This window comes from Symphalangus syndactylus, chromosome 10 (assembly GCF_028878055.3).
Source record: "Symphalangus syndactylus isolate Jambi chromosome 10, NHGRI_mSymSyn1-v2.1_pri, whole genome shotgun sequence".
NCBI lineage: Eukaryota > Metazoa > Chordata > Mammalia > Primates > Hylobatidae > Symphalangus > Symphalangus syndactylus.
The window spans coordinates 55086475-55100520 of NC_072432.2; the positions used below are offsets into that span (position 1 = coordinate 55086475).

General features: G+C 41.4%; 1 protein-coding gene across 7 annotated transcripts in view; it reads left to right on the plus strand.

Annotated features, from left to right (window-relative positions):
• The window catches only part of LIN54 (lin-54 DREAM MuvB core complex component), a 90268-nt gene that overhangs the window by 14324 nt on the left and 61898 nt on the right, over window positions 1–14046 (plus strand). Inside the window, exon 1 of one of the 7 annotated variants that reach the window (XM_063610323.1) lies at window positions 266–280. The exons of the other annotated variants lie outside the window; for them this stretch is intronic. The gene's annotated coding sequence lies outside the window, so the exon portion shown is untranslated. Of the gene's footprint in view, window positions 1–265; window positions 281–14046 lie in introns of those variants that run through there. 7 annotated transcript variants of the gene reach the window in all.

A 14046-nucleotide genomic window follows, 5' to 3' on the forward strand; every position in this document is an offset into this window, starting at 1 on the left:
TAATAGTGCATCTTTGTTTACATTTCTCTCCACTGCAAAAGATATAATTTGTTTGTGTGTGTAAGTTTTTATACATTGTAACTTTTTCTAATTTATATATTTTATGGTAGTAAATTATAAAACACAATGTTTACATATGTTTTATGCATTCATGACATATCAAACTTTTTCTTAAATTTTTTTGATATTTCTAGGTGGTGACATGGTTCATCAGCGAGTTTTTTCAAATTGCCACAAATTTCCAAAAAATATTTAATATATTTATGGAAAAAAAATGCATGTAAGTGGACCCTGTTCAAAGGTCAACTAAACACTCAGATTCTTTCTTTCTTTCTTTCTTTCTTTCTTTCTTTCTTTCTTTCTTTCTTTCTTTCTTTTTCTTTCTTTCTTTCTTTCTTTCTTTCTTTCTTTCTTTCTTTCTCTTTCTCTCTTTCTTTCTCTCTTTCTCTCTTTTCTTTCCCTCCTCCCTCCCTCCCTCCCTCCCTTCCTTCCTTCCTTCCTTCCTTCCTTCCTTCCTTCCGTCCTTTCTTTCTTTTCTTTCTCTGATGGAGTCTCGCACTGTCGCCCGAGTTGGAGTGCAATGCTGCTATCTCGGCTCACTGCAACCTCCACCTCCTGGGTTCAAGCAATTCTCCTGCCTCAGCCTCCTGAGTAGCCAGGACTATAGGCATGTAGCACCATGCCCGGCTACTTTTTGTAGTTTTAGTAGAGATGGGGTTTCACTGTGTTGACCAGGCCGGTCTTGGACTCCTGACCTCATGATCTGTCCGCCTCAGCCTCCCAAAGTGCTGGGATTACAGGCGTGGGCCACTGCACCTGTCCCAGATTATTTATTTTTAAATATCCCCAAAATTACTTGCTCATCTGTAATGCAGTGGTATGTCAGTACTTTATGTACAAGAATGAAAACAGCTGTTCATCTGGATTTTTCTCCTCCTGTAACTAGAAAAGAACAGTGTTTCTGCAATAGTAATGTATAAAATGTAAAAGCATAGAGTATTTGTCATTTTGTGTATATATATATTTTATTTATTTATTTATTTATTTATTTATTTGAGATGGAGTTTCACTCTTCTTGCCCAGGCTGGAGTGCAGTGGTGCAATCTTGGTTCACTGCAACCTCTGCCTCCTGAGTTCAAGTGATTCTCCTGCCTCAGCCTCTCGAGTAGCTGGGATTATAGGAGCGAACCACCATGCCCGGCTAATTTTTTTTTATTTTTGCAGAGACAGGGTTTCACCATGTTGGCCAGGCTGGTCTCAAACTCCTGACCTCAGGTGTTCCGCCCTCCTTGGCCTCCCAAAGTGCTGGGATTACAGTATTTTTTATTTCATATTGAATTCACTTCTTTTTCATTGTCACCATCCTAAATCATATCTAGCATTTATCTGTATCTTGAACTAATTATAATTACTACAATAGCCTTCCAACTGGTCTCCCTGCCTCCAAAATCCTCAGATGAGGTTAATCTTCCCAAAATATAACTGTGATCATGTTAGTCATCTATTTATTTCTAGGCTCTTTGAGGGCAAGGTCTTTGATTAATTTCCCATAATGCCCTCCTCAAAGTTAGGAAGCAAGAAGTATTTTATTAATTAAATGACTGATAAAAAGTATAAGCTAGTTAAAAACTAATAGAACCTTGTAGATTTAAAGATGGAATGTAATTGCAGAGGATATTGGTTAAAAGCTAAATTTGAGTATTAAAAACTTATTTGAAAGGAGTTTCTCAGCTTGTTAATGTACCTTATGACGATATGGGTTTATTTTATTTAAAGTGTTGTGAAGTCCCAGAGCATTATATAAACCTATCCTACTCAAATTGACGAAAGTTATTTTCAAAGTCCAATGTAAATAATTCTAGAGTTTAGGTGACACTCCTTCTCTATGATTATTCATTGTTCAGATTTATACACAGTAAATATTTGCCAGCTCTGTTATAGGCACAGGGGATGGGGGTTCAGTAGTGATGAAGACAAATATGTTCCTGTCTTTGTGTGGCCTTGCATTCTAAAGAAGTTGAGGAGGGACAATAAAAGTATAAACAAATAAACAAGATACTTCTGATTGTGATATATGCTCTGATGGAAATACCAGGGTAATGGGATAGAGTACCTGAGCCAGTGGAGATGAGGATGGCAGTCCTATTTTAGCTACTTTTTTTTTTTTCCCTAACACATTAAGACAAATGTAAAAATCAGACTTTTCTAAATGGGTGACTGTTTAACTCTCACCAGACTTAAACCATTTAACCATTCAACTGTGTTGGGGGAAAACTCATTTTATTGGCTTCTAGAACATACTTTGCCTTTAGAACTTTTCTTTTATGAACTAAAAATATTGGAAGAGGCTGGGCGTGGTGGCTCACGCCTGTAATTCCAGCACTTTGGGAGGCTGAGATGGGCGGATCATGAGGTCAAGTGTTCGAGACCAGCTTGGCCAACATGGTGAAACCCCATCTCTACTAAAAATACAAAAATTAGCCGGGCATGGTGGCACATGCTTGTAGTCTCAGATACTTGGGAGGCTGAGACAGGAGAATCTCTTGAACCCAGGAGGCAGAGGTTGCAGTGAGCCAAGATCATGCCACTGCATTCCAGCCTGGGTGACAGAGTGAGACTCCGTCTCAAAAAATAAATAAATAAATATTGGAAGCATAGGGGAATGCATTGTATGTTCTGGATTCTTTTCTCTACCGTACCTTCACAGGTAACCCCTCCTACAGGTGAGGTGAACTAAAGCTTCTCAGCTCTTTTAGCCTATGAAGAGCCTCTATTTTCTTGGAGTGGCCTTCAACATGGTGACGATGAGGTTGCATGTGCTAGTACATGGCTTCCATTCCTAAGAGATAAAATAGCATGATGGATCATGTAACTGTATGGACAAACCCTTTCCTGCCATGCCCAGTCCTTTTGAAACTTTCTTTTTTTTTTTTTTGAGACAGAGTTTTGCTCATGATTTCGGCTCACCACAACCTCTGCCTCCCAGGTTCAAGCAATTCTCCTGCCTCAGCCTCCCGAGTAGCTGGGATTACAGGCATGCGCCACCACACCCAGCTAATTTTGCATTTTTAGTAGAGACGGGGTTTCTCCCTGTTGGTCAGGCTGGTCTCGAACTCCTGACCTCAGGTGATCCACTCACCTTGGCCTCTCAAAGTGCTGGGATTACAGGTGTGAGCCACCGTGCCTGGCCCTGAAACTTTCTTTTAGCATAGGCCACTATGCCCTGCATGTGACCCTGATTGACACAAATAGGGAGGCCAGGAGCAGAGGCTGATGCCTGTAATCCCAGCACTTTGGGAGACCAAAGCGGGTAGGTGGATCACGAGGTCAGGACATCTAGACCAGCCTGGCTAACACGGTGAAACCCTGTCTTTACTAAAAATACAAAAAATTAGCCAGGTGTGGTGGCACGTGCCTGTACTCCCAGCTACTTGGGAGGCAGAGGCAGGATAATTGCTTGAACCCTGGAGGCAGAGGTTGCAGTGAGCTGAGATTGCGCCACTACACTCCAGCCTGGGTGACAGAGCGAGTCTCCGTCTCAAAAAAAAAAAAAAAAGAGATAAGGATGTGTAATAATAAGACAGTCATCTGTATTCTGTTCTGTGGTTTATGAGCTGTCCTGGCTCTGGAATAGTCTCTGTCTATTACATAGACTCTGGCCAAACCAATCAGACCTTTTTAAAAAAAAAATTAAATTTAAATTAAATTAATTGTTTTCCCCCCAGAGACAGGATCTTACCCAGTCGCCCAGGCCAGAGTACAGTGGCACTATCATACCTCACTGCAGCTTCAAACTTCTGAGATTACACTTTCCTCCTGTCTCAGCCTCCCGAGTAGCTAGGACTTTAGACAATGCTCTACCACGCCTGGCTAATTTAAAAAATTTTTTTTTTTTGTAGAGAAGGTCTCACCATGTTGTGCCCAGACTGGTCTCCAACTCCTGGACTTAAGCAGTCCTCTTGCCTCGGCCTCCCAGAGTGTTGGGATTACAGGCGTGAGCCACTAAACCTGGCCCAGACCTTTTCTTGTTAGAAGTTTGGACTTTGCTCCTAGTTCAAAGGGAGAGTCCCACTCCTATAATTCTCAGTCTCTTTTAACAGGACGGGTAAAAATGTATGTTCTTCTGACAACAGAACTTCAAAATATATGAAGCAAAAATGTGCAGAAGGGGAGACATAGACAAATCCACCACCATATTTGGGGATTTTAACACCCTAAAAATTTGTTAAGGATATCAAAGATCTGAATAACTCTATCAACCACCTTTTGCTAACTGACATAAATAGAATACTACCCTCAGCAACTATTAAAAAAAATGTTCTTGACTGGGCAAGGTGGCTCATGCCTGTAATCCTAGCACTTAGGGAGGCCAAGGAGGGCAGATTGCCTAAGGTCAGGAGTTTGAGACCAGTCTGGCCAACATGGTGAAACCCTGTCTCTACTAAAAATACAAAAAAATTAACTGGTGTGGTGCCATGCACCTGTAATCCCAGCTACTTGGGAGGCTGAGGCAGGGGAATTGCTTGAACCAGGGAGGTGGAGGTTGCAGTGAGCCCAGATTGCGCCACTGCACTCCAGCGTGGGCAACAGAGTGAGACTCTGTCTCAAAAAAAAAAAAAAAAAAAATTCTTTTAGAATGCACAAGGAACATTCACCAAGAGAGACCGTATACTGAGTCAAAAAATAAGTCTGTAATTTCAAATGATGAGAATGTTACAGAGTATTATGTTCTCTGACAATACTATAATTAAATTAGTAATCAATAATAATAGCGTAGCTAGAAAATCTCCAAGTGCTTGGGAATTAAATGGCACACTTCTTTATTATCCATGTGTCAGGTGAAATCACAAGCAATATTAGAAAACATTTGAAGTGAATGATAATAAAAACGTATTGAAATTAATGGAATATATCTAAAGAGCTTTGGGGAGAAGTTTTCATATTAAAGGCTTATTGTAAAAATGAAGAAAGTTTTAAAATCGATCAATCATTTAAACCAGGAGTTGACAGACTTTTTGTGTAAAGATCCAGGTAGCAAATATTGGAGGCTTTGTAAGTCATGTAAGTCTGTCATATTCCCCCTCGCCCCAACCATTTAAAAATGTAAATATCAGGCCGGGCGCAGTGGCTCATGCCTATAATCCCAGCACTTTGGGATGCTGAGGTAGGTGGATCAGTTGAGATCAGAAGTTCAAGACCAGCCTGACCAACATGGTGCAACCCCATCTCTACTAAAAATACAAAAGTAGCTGGCATGGTGGCATGCACCTCTAATCCCAGCTACTTGGGAGGCTGAGGCAGGAGAGTCACTTGAACCCGGGAAGCAGAGGTTGAAGTGAGCCAAGATCATGCCACTGCACTCCAGCCTGGGTGACAGAGTGAGGCTCTGTCTCAAAAACAAACAAACAAAAAAACACTTTTAGGTAGGAAGCAATACATAAAGACCATGGGCATCATTTATTAGTTTGGTGAACCCTGATCTGTGCTTCCATCTTAAGATTCTAGCCGGGCGTGGTGGCTCACCCCTGTAATCCCAGCACTTTGGGAGGCCGAGGCAGGCGGATCACCTGAGGTCTGGAGTTTGAGACCAGCTTGACCAACATGGAGAAACTCTGTCTCTACTAAAAATACAAAAAATTAGCCAGGTGTGGTGGCGCATGCCTATAATCCCAGCTACCTGGGAGGCTGAGGCAGGAGAATCGCTTGAACCAGGTGGCGGAGGTTGTGGTGAGCCAAGATTGCACCGTTGCACTCCAGCCTGGGCAACAAGAGTGAAACTCCATCTCAAAAAAAAAAAAAAAAGATTCTAGAAAAAGAAGAACAAATCAAACAGAAGCAAAGAGGTAAAGATAATAGTTAATTTAAATAAAAAATGGGCCAGGCACAGTGGTGCATGCTGAGAGGCCAAGCTGGGCAGATCACTTGAGCTCAGGAGTTTGAGACCAGCCTAGGCAATGTGCTGAAATCTCATTTCTTTTCTTTTTTTTTTTTTTTTCTCTGAGATGGAGTCTTGCTCTGTCACCCAGGCTGGAGTGCAGTGGCGTGATCTTGGCTCATTGCAAGCTCCTCCTCCTGGGTTCACGCCATTCTCCTGCCTCAGCCTCCTGAGTAGCTGGGACTACAGGCACCCACCACCACGCCTGGCTAATTTTTTGTATTTTTAGTAGAGACGGGGTTTCACCATGTTAGCCAGGATGGTCTCAATCTCCTGACCTCATGATCCACCCGCCTCGACCTCCCAAAGTGCTGGGATTACAGGAGTGAGCCACCGTGCCGGCCGGTGAAACCTCATTTCTACAAAACAAAAGCCAGGCATTGTGGTGCATGCCTGTAGTCCCAGCTACTTGCGGGGCTGAGGGAAGAGGATTGCTTGAGCCTGGGAATTCGACGCTTCAGTGAGCCGTGTTCACGCCACTGTGTCGTGGTTTGCTTGCTACAGCCTCCAAGTCAAGGGAGTGTGAGCTAGGACTACAAGCAGGCCCTACCACACCCAGCTAATTTTTATCTTTATTTTGTTGAAGTGGGGTCTTGATATGTTGTCCAGACTGGTCTCAAACCCGTGGCCACAAATGAGCCATCTTGACCTCTCAAAGTTCTGAGATTACAGGTGTGAGCCACCATGCCAGGTCCAAAAATGGTTCTTTGTAAAGGTCACTAAAATGGATAATCTCTAGCTAATCAAGAATAAAAGGAGAGAAGACAGTTTACCACTACGAGGAATGAAGAGAGGACATTTCTACAGATCCTGCAGATATTAAAAGAATATTGCATGTAACTTTGTGCTACTACATTTGGCAGCTTAGAGGAAATAGACAAATTCCTTCAAAGACACAAACTATCAAGTATCCCAGGTTACTCGGGAAGAAAGATAATCTGAATAGCCCTACATCTGCTAAAAGAAATGAATTTATAGTTGAAAACCTTCCCACAAGGAAGCTTTATATCTAGATGGCTTTACTGGTGAATTTTAGCAAATATTTAAGGAGGAAATAGAGACACTTATGTGCAAACTTTTCCTGAAAAATAAGAACACACTCCAATTCATTTTATTAGGCTAGCATTATCTCCAGGCAGACACTATAAAATGAAAAGAAAACTACAGATCAATATCCCTCATTAACATAACAAAAATGTTTAACAAAATATTAGCAAAATATAATTTAGCAATATATACAAATTATAAGACGTGATCAAGTGGGGTTCATATCAGGAATGCAAAATTAACTTAATCAAAAATTAATATAATTCACAGATTAAAAAAAAAGCCATACGATTTTCTCACTAGTTGCAGAAAAAGCATATGATAGAATTAAACATCCTTTTATGATTTTTTTAAAAACCTCATCAAATTGGGAAAGAAGTAAACTTTCTCAACCTGGTAAAGAAAATCTATGGAAACCTATAACTAACAGATAAGATTAGGAACAGGGCAAGTATGTCTGCTGTCACCACTTTAGTCAGCATTTTCCTGGAGGTCCTAGCAAGTATAGTAAGGGAAAAGAAATATAAAACATGCAGATTGGAAAGGAGGAAATATAGATGTTACAGGCAACATGGACTGTATTTGTAGAAAATCTTAAGGCATCTATACTGAAAAACTATCAGAATTAATAAGTGAGTTTAGCTAGGTTGTAGGATATATGGTCAATATACAAAAATCAGTTTTATTTGTACATACTTGTAAACAATTGGAAAATGGAAAAAAGTGTCATTTATATCAACATCAAAAAAACATGAAATACTTAAGGATAAATTTAACAAAATATGTATAAGACCTATATATTTAAAGTGCACAACATTGCTAACATAAATAAGATATAGTTATTTGGGAGACAATTTTCCATGGGTCTTTTTTTTTTTTTTCCTTAAGAGACAGGCTGTCACTGTGTTGCCCAGGCTGGAGTACAGTGGTGCACTGCAGCCTTGAACTTCTGGCCTCAAGCGATCCTCCCATCTCATCCTTCTGAATAGCTGGGACTACAGGTGCACGCCATTGCACCTGGCTTCTCCATGGGTCCTTGCATTTCTGTACCTCTTACCAGTGAGGCAGTGACAGCCCTTTTGTTTTAAATGATCTTTTCAAGGATATCTGTATAGCAAACAGCCTAGGATGATACAGCATCTCCCTCTGTGGCAAAGGGCAGATTTGCTTATTGTCCAGTATAATAAAGATAATATCTCCATCTGGGCAAAGAGCAGGTTTGCTTTGGCCCGTTATAAAAGATTTGGGTTCCCTGGCTGGGCACGGTGGCTCACGCCTGTAATCCCAGCACTTTGGGAGGCCGAGGCGGGCGGATCACGAGGTTAGGAGATTGAGACCATCCTGGCTAACATGGTGAAACCCCATCTCTACTAAAAATACAAAAAATTAGCTGGGCGTGGTGGCAGGCACCTGTAGTCCTAGCTACTCAGGAGGCTGAGGCAGGAGAATGGCATGAACCTGGGAGGTGGAGCTTGCAATGAGCCGAGATCACGCCACTGCACTCCAGCCTGGGCAACCGAGTGAGACTCTGTCTCAAAAAAAAAAAAAAAAAAAAAAAAAAGATTTTGTTCCCTAAGCTCAGGGTTCCTAAGTTATGATGCAAACCTAATGCATGTATGGCATCTACCTGGACCCCCCTGTGTCTTCCCTGTGGGACTTGGGGGATATGGGAGAACTGATACACACGTGATGCTCATGTTCCTTGCTGTACTGTGGGTCAAAAGTCCTTTTGTCTCTGACACATGACTACTGTGTCTTCTGCCGGTATCCATGGAAGATTACTAGGCTACTTTATTAGCTTTCAAAGAGAGTTGAAAGTCTCAGACCCTCACAGTTCTTGATAGTTTTGGCCATGAGGATTGGGGTGCTGACAGGCATGGCATTCTGAAGGAGGAAGGATGAGGGCCTCTTGGGCTAGGTTAGGAGATATGAAAATTCTCTCTGGCATCTGTTAGTGAATGGTCTCACCCCGGTGGTGGGCAAGGGCAGTGAGGATGGGGAGAGTGAAAGTCCTCCACTGTTTTACCTGTTAATGAATAATTTAGAGGCTTAGTTGAGAGGTAAGATTGAAACATACCACCTGAATGGTGCTTTGGTTGTTGTACACTCAACTTCATGGCCCCTGCTCTGCTGAAAGGCAATGTGGCTGTAGCTGCTGAGTTAAGGAGCCCTCAAAGCAGAACATACGGTGTCCACAATAAGGATATAGAGCTTTAGGTGGATTCAAAACCTTAGAAGTTTGGTTGAGCTTCAGGGGTTAATGCTTGAAAATGAAAGTAAATTCAAGCTTTGCTTACTCCTGTGGAGCCACAGTCTTCCTCTGTGGCCTGACCTCTCCCTCCTCCTACTCTTTAATTTCAGGTGCTTTAAAGAGAAAGATTAATAGGGGTTGGGCTGATGTCTGTGTGTCCTTATGGGGACCAAAGGCCATACCCATATGTCTAAATATGCTGGAAGAACTTCAGGGAGAGGAAGGAGTCAAACTTTTATGGTTCTGTTGGATATAGGAACTAAGTCATCATTCCTTGGGGGTAGTATCCAGATTCAACTCTTGGGGTTTGGGGAAGAAAGCTAGTGTGACATTGTGAGTGGAGCCCTTTGTTGCATATTGTTGTTGTGATTGTCATTGCTGATGTATATTTGATGTTGATACTTTTACATGCTTATGCTGTGAATTCCCGTAAGTGCCAGAGGGGATTCTTTGATCAGGAAGAGCCACATAAAGAAGTGCTAGTACTTTGGGGTCCCAAAACCCTAGTGAGTCCTTTAAGATGTTACAAGTGACTGGTAACTTTGCAGTATATGTAATGAGTTCATCCAATTCAATAAGACTGTAAACCTGGTGTTTTTTTTTTTTTTCTTGAGACAGAGTCTGGCTCTGTTGCCCAGGCTGGAGTGCAGTGGTGCTATCTCGGCTCACTGCAAGCTCTGCCTCCTGGGTTCATGCCATTCTCCTGCCTCAGCCTCCTGAGTAGCTGGGACTACAAGCACCCACCACCACACCTGGCTAATTTTTTATATTTTTAGTAGAGATGGGGTTTCACCATGTTAGCCAGGATGGTCTCGATCTCCTGACCTTGTGGTCTGCCCGCTTCGGCCTCCGAAAGTGCTGGGATTACAGGTATAAGACACCACGCCTGGCCAAACGCAGTATTTTTAAAAGAAAAACAAATGACAGAGACTTTAACAGGAACTTGTCAAAGGAAAATATACAGACAGACAATATGCACATGAAAAGAGGCTAGAGTCTTTAATCATCTGGGAATTGCAAATTAAAAACACACGAGATATCGCTTCACCTACACTAGAATGGCTGGAGTTAAAAAGACCAACAAAAGACTGACAATACCAATTGTTGGTGAGGCTGTGAAGCAGCTGGAACTCTCATACATTGCTGGAGGGTGTATAAAATGATACAGCTAAGTTGGGAAATAGTTTAGCAGTTTCATGCAGAATTAAAAATAAATTTACTATGTGATTCACCTAGAAGGAATTGCCAGATCTCCTTCTAGATATTTACTCAAAAGAAATGAAAAATGTATTTTCTGAAAAAACTTGAACCTAAATATTTATAGCAGTTTATAGCAGAATTATTCATCATAGTTCCAGACTGGAAACAGTCCAAATGTCCATTAACAGATGAATGCATATACAAATTGTGGTCGATTTGTAGAATGGAATATTACTCAGCAGTAAAAAGGAATAGAACTGCTAATAAGTAAAACAACAAAGATAAAACTCAAAAGCATGCTGAGAGAAAAAACTCATACCATATGATTGCTTTATGTCATAAGTACATAATATATTATTCAATTTAAATGAAGTTCTGGAATGAGCAAAAAGACAAACTAATCTTTAGTGATAGAACAGACCCACTTCTCAAAAGAAGACATTTATGTGGCCAAAAAACATGAAAAAAAGCTCAACATCATTGATCATCAGAGAAATGCAAATCAAAATCACAATGAGATACCATCTCATGCCAGTCAGAATGGCGATTATTAAAAAGTCGAGAAACAATAGATGCTGGCGAGGCTGTGGAGAAATAGGAATGCTTTTACACTGTTCATGAGAATGTAAATTAGTTCAACCATTGTGGAAGACAGTATGGTGATTCCTCAAGGATCTAGAACCAGAAATACCATTTGACCCAGCAGTCCCATTACTGGGTATGTACCCAAAGGAATATAAATCATTCTGCTATAAAGACATGCACACATATGTTTATTGCAGCACTATTTACAATAGCAAAGACATGGAACCAACCCAAATGCCCATCAGTGATAGACTGGATAAATAAAATTTGGCACTTATACACCATGGAATACTATGCAGCCATAAAAAGGAATGAGATCATGTCCTCTGCAGGGACATGGATGAAGCTGGAAGCCATCATTCTCAGCAAACTAACACAGGAACAGAAAACCAAACACTGCATATTCTCACTCATAAGTGGGAGATGAAGAATGAGAACACATGGACACAGAGAGGGGAACAACACACATTATGTTCTGGTCAGGGGTTGGGGTCAAGGGGAGGGAACTTAGAGGATGGGTCAACAGGTGTAGCAAACCACCATGGCACATGTATACCTGTGTGACAAACCTGCATGTTCTGTACATGTATCCCGTTTGTTGTTTTTTGTTTTTTTTTTCTTAGAAAAGTAGACTTATTTTTTCCCTGTTTTGAAACACCAATGGCAAAATTTAAGGGAATATAATTTTGGGATTAAGATTATTAACTGTGGCATCTTTTTAAAAAAATTTTTGAGACAAAGGCTCACTCTGTTGCCCAGGCTGGAGTGCAGTGGTACGATCTTGGCTCACTGCAACCTCTGCCTCCTGGCTTCAGGCAATTATTGTGCTTCAGCCTCCTGAGTAGCTGGAGTTACAAGCACCCACCACCATGCCTACCTAATTTTTGTATTTTTAGTAGAGATGGGGTTTTGCCATGTTGGCCAGGCTGGTCTCGAACACCTGACCTCAGGTGATCTGCCCACCTCGGCCTCCCAAAGTGCTGGGATTACAGGCAAGAGCCAGTGTGCTCAGCCAAGATTATTAACTGTGGCATCTTAAAAACCTGAGCTAGAGTCCTGGCTCTACCATTTACTAGCTATGTGACCTTAGGCAAATTAACCTTTCTAAATGACCTCATCTATAAAACAGGGATAATGATGATTCCCATCTCTGAGTTGTTATGAGAATAAATTAAATTAACGTCATCACTGTTGTATAGTAAGCACTCAATAATGATGGTTTATTTTGGCACTAGTAGTATTTGCCAATGCTAGTAGTCGTAATTTGCTACTTGTATGTAATTTTGGATGGGTGTTGTATCTTTTTTTTTTTTTTTTTTTGAGATGGGGTCTTGCTCCGTTGCCAGGCTGGAGTGCAGTGGCACGATTTCGGCCCACTGCAACCTCTGCCTCCCAGGTTCGAGTGATTCTTCTGCCTCAGCCTCCTGAGTAGCTGGGACTATAGATGCACGCCACCATGCCCAGCTAATTTTTGTATTTTTAGTTGAGACGGGGTTTCAACATTTTGGCCAGGATGGTCTCTATCTCTTGACCTCGTGATCTGCCTACCTCGGCCTCCCAAAGTGCTGAGATTACAGGCATGAGCCACCACGCCCAGCCAGGGTGATGTATTTTTATATTTAAAAAAAGGAGGCCGGGCATGGTGGCTCACACCTATAATCCCAGCACTTTGGGAGGCCAGCGTGGGCAGATCACCTGAGGTTGGGAGTTTGAGACCAGCCTGACCAACACGGAGAAACCTCGTCTCTACTAAAAATACAAAAAATTAGCTGGGCGTGGTGGCACATGCCTGTAATCCCAGCTACTTGGGAGGCTGAGGCAGGAGAATCGTTTGAACCTGGGAGGCGGAGGTTGCGGTGAGCTGAGATTGCACCACTGCACTCCAGCCTGGGTAACAAGAGCGAGACTCCATCTCAAAAACAAAAAGGAAGAGAATAAAGTTGCTGATTAGGTTCCTATGGATCTTTGATGTTCTCTGGGCAAATAACTCACTGCTATTTAGTCTGTCATAAACATGATGTGCTGTCTTTTATACATGAAGATAATAAAATTGATTCCTTTATTGGAAGTTCTGCAGACCTTTGGCTAAAAGTACCACAGCTCGAAGTTTTTCATAATCTGCTTTATGATTATTACTTTTTTTTCTTCATGGGGATTGGCCGTACATCTCTTAAATGGTTCTTTTTGACACTTTAAATGGCTGAGGATGGCCAGGCATGGTGGCTCACGCCTGTAATCCCAGCACTTTGGGAGGCTGAGGCAGGTGGATCACCCGAGGTTAGTTCGAGACCAGCCTGGCCAACATGGCAAAACTCTGTCTCTACTAAAAATACAAAAATTAGCCTGGCATGGTGGCAGGCACCTGTAATTCCAGTTACTCAGGAGGCTGAGGCAGGAGAATCGCTTGAACCTGGGAAGCGGAGGTTTCAGTGAGCCGAGATGGTGCCACTGCACTTCAGCCTTGGCAACAGAGCGAGACTCTGTCTCAATAAATAAATAAATAAATAAATAAATAAATAAATAAATAAATAACTTGGCAACAGAGCGAGACTCCATCTCAATAAATAAATAAATAAATAAATAAATAAATAAATAAGTAAGTAAGTAAGTAAATGGCCAAGGAGGGTTTGAGAATCTTCTTTCCAAATAAAAATTTCCCTGGTATGAAGCTAGTTGGTCAAAGTTGGACCACAAATGCTCTTTGATCTGCAATTGCTGAGATACATTACTCTAGAAACTCCTTTAACATTAATTTGGGTATTTAATGGATTTTTAAATGGGATAGTACACTCATATTCGGACCTAGCTCATTGGAGATTTGAATGTATTTTACAATATGTTAATATTTAAATATTTATTTCCTTGTGTGAATCAGCAGTTTTCAGGTCTGTCAATGAGAGGAAAAAAATCTGGGTAGAAATAAGATCAGATACATCAAAGATTACAAATTTTATTAGAGGGCACTGGGAAGGAGTTTCATGTGATTGTGTGACTTAGTGTTGCCTGAGTGCAAGATACTTGTGGATTG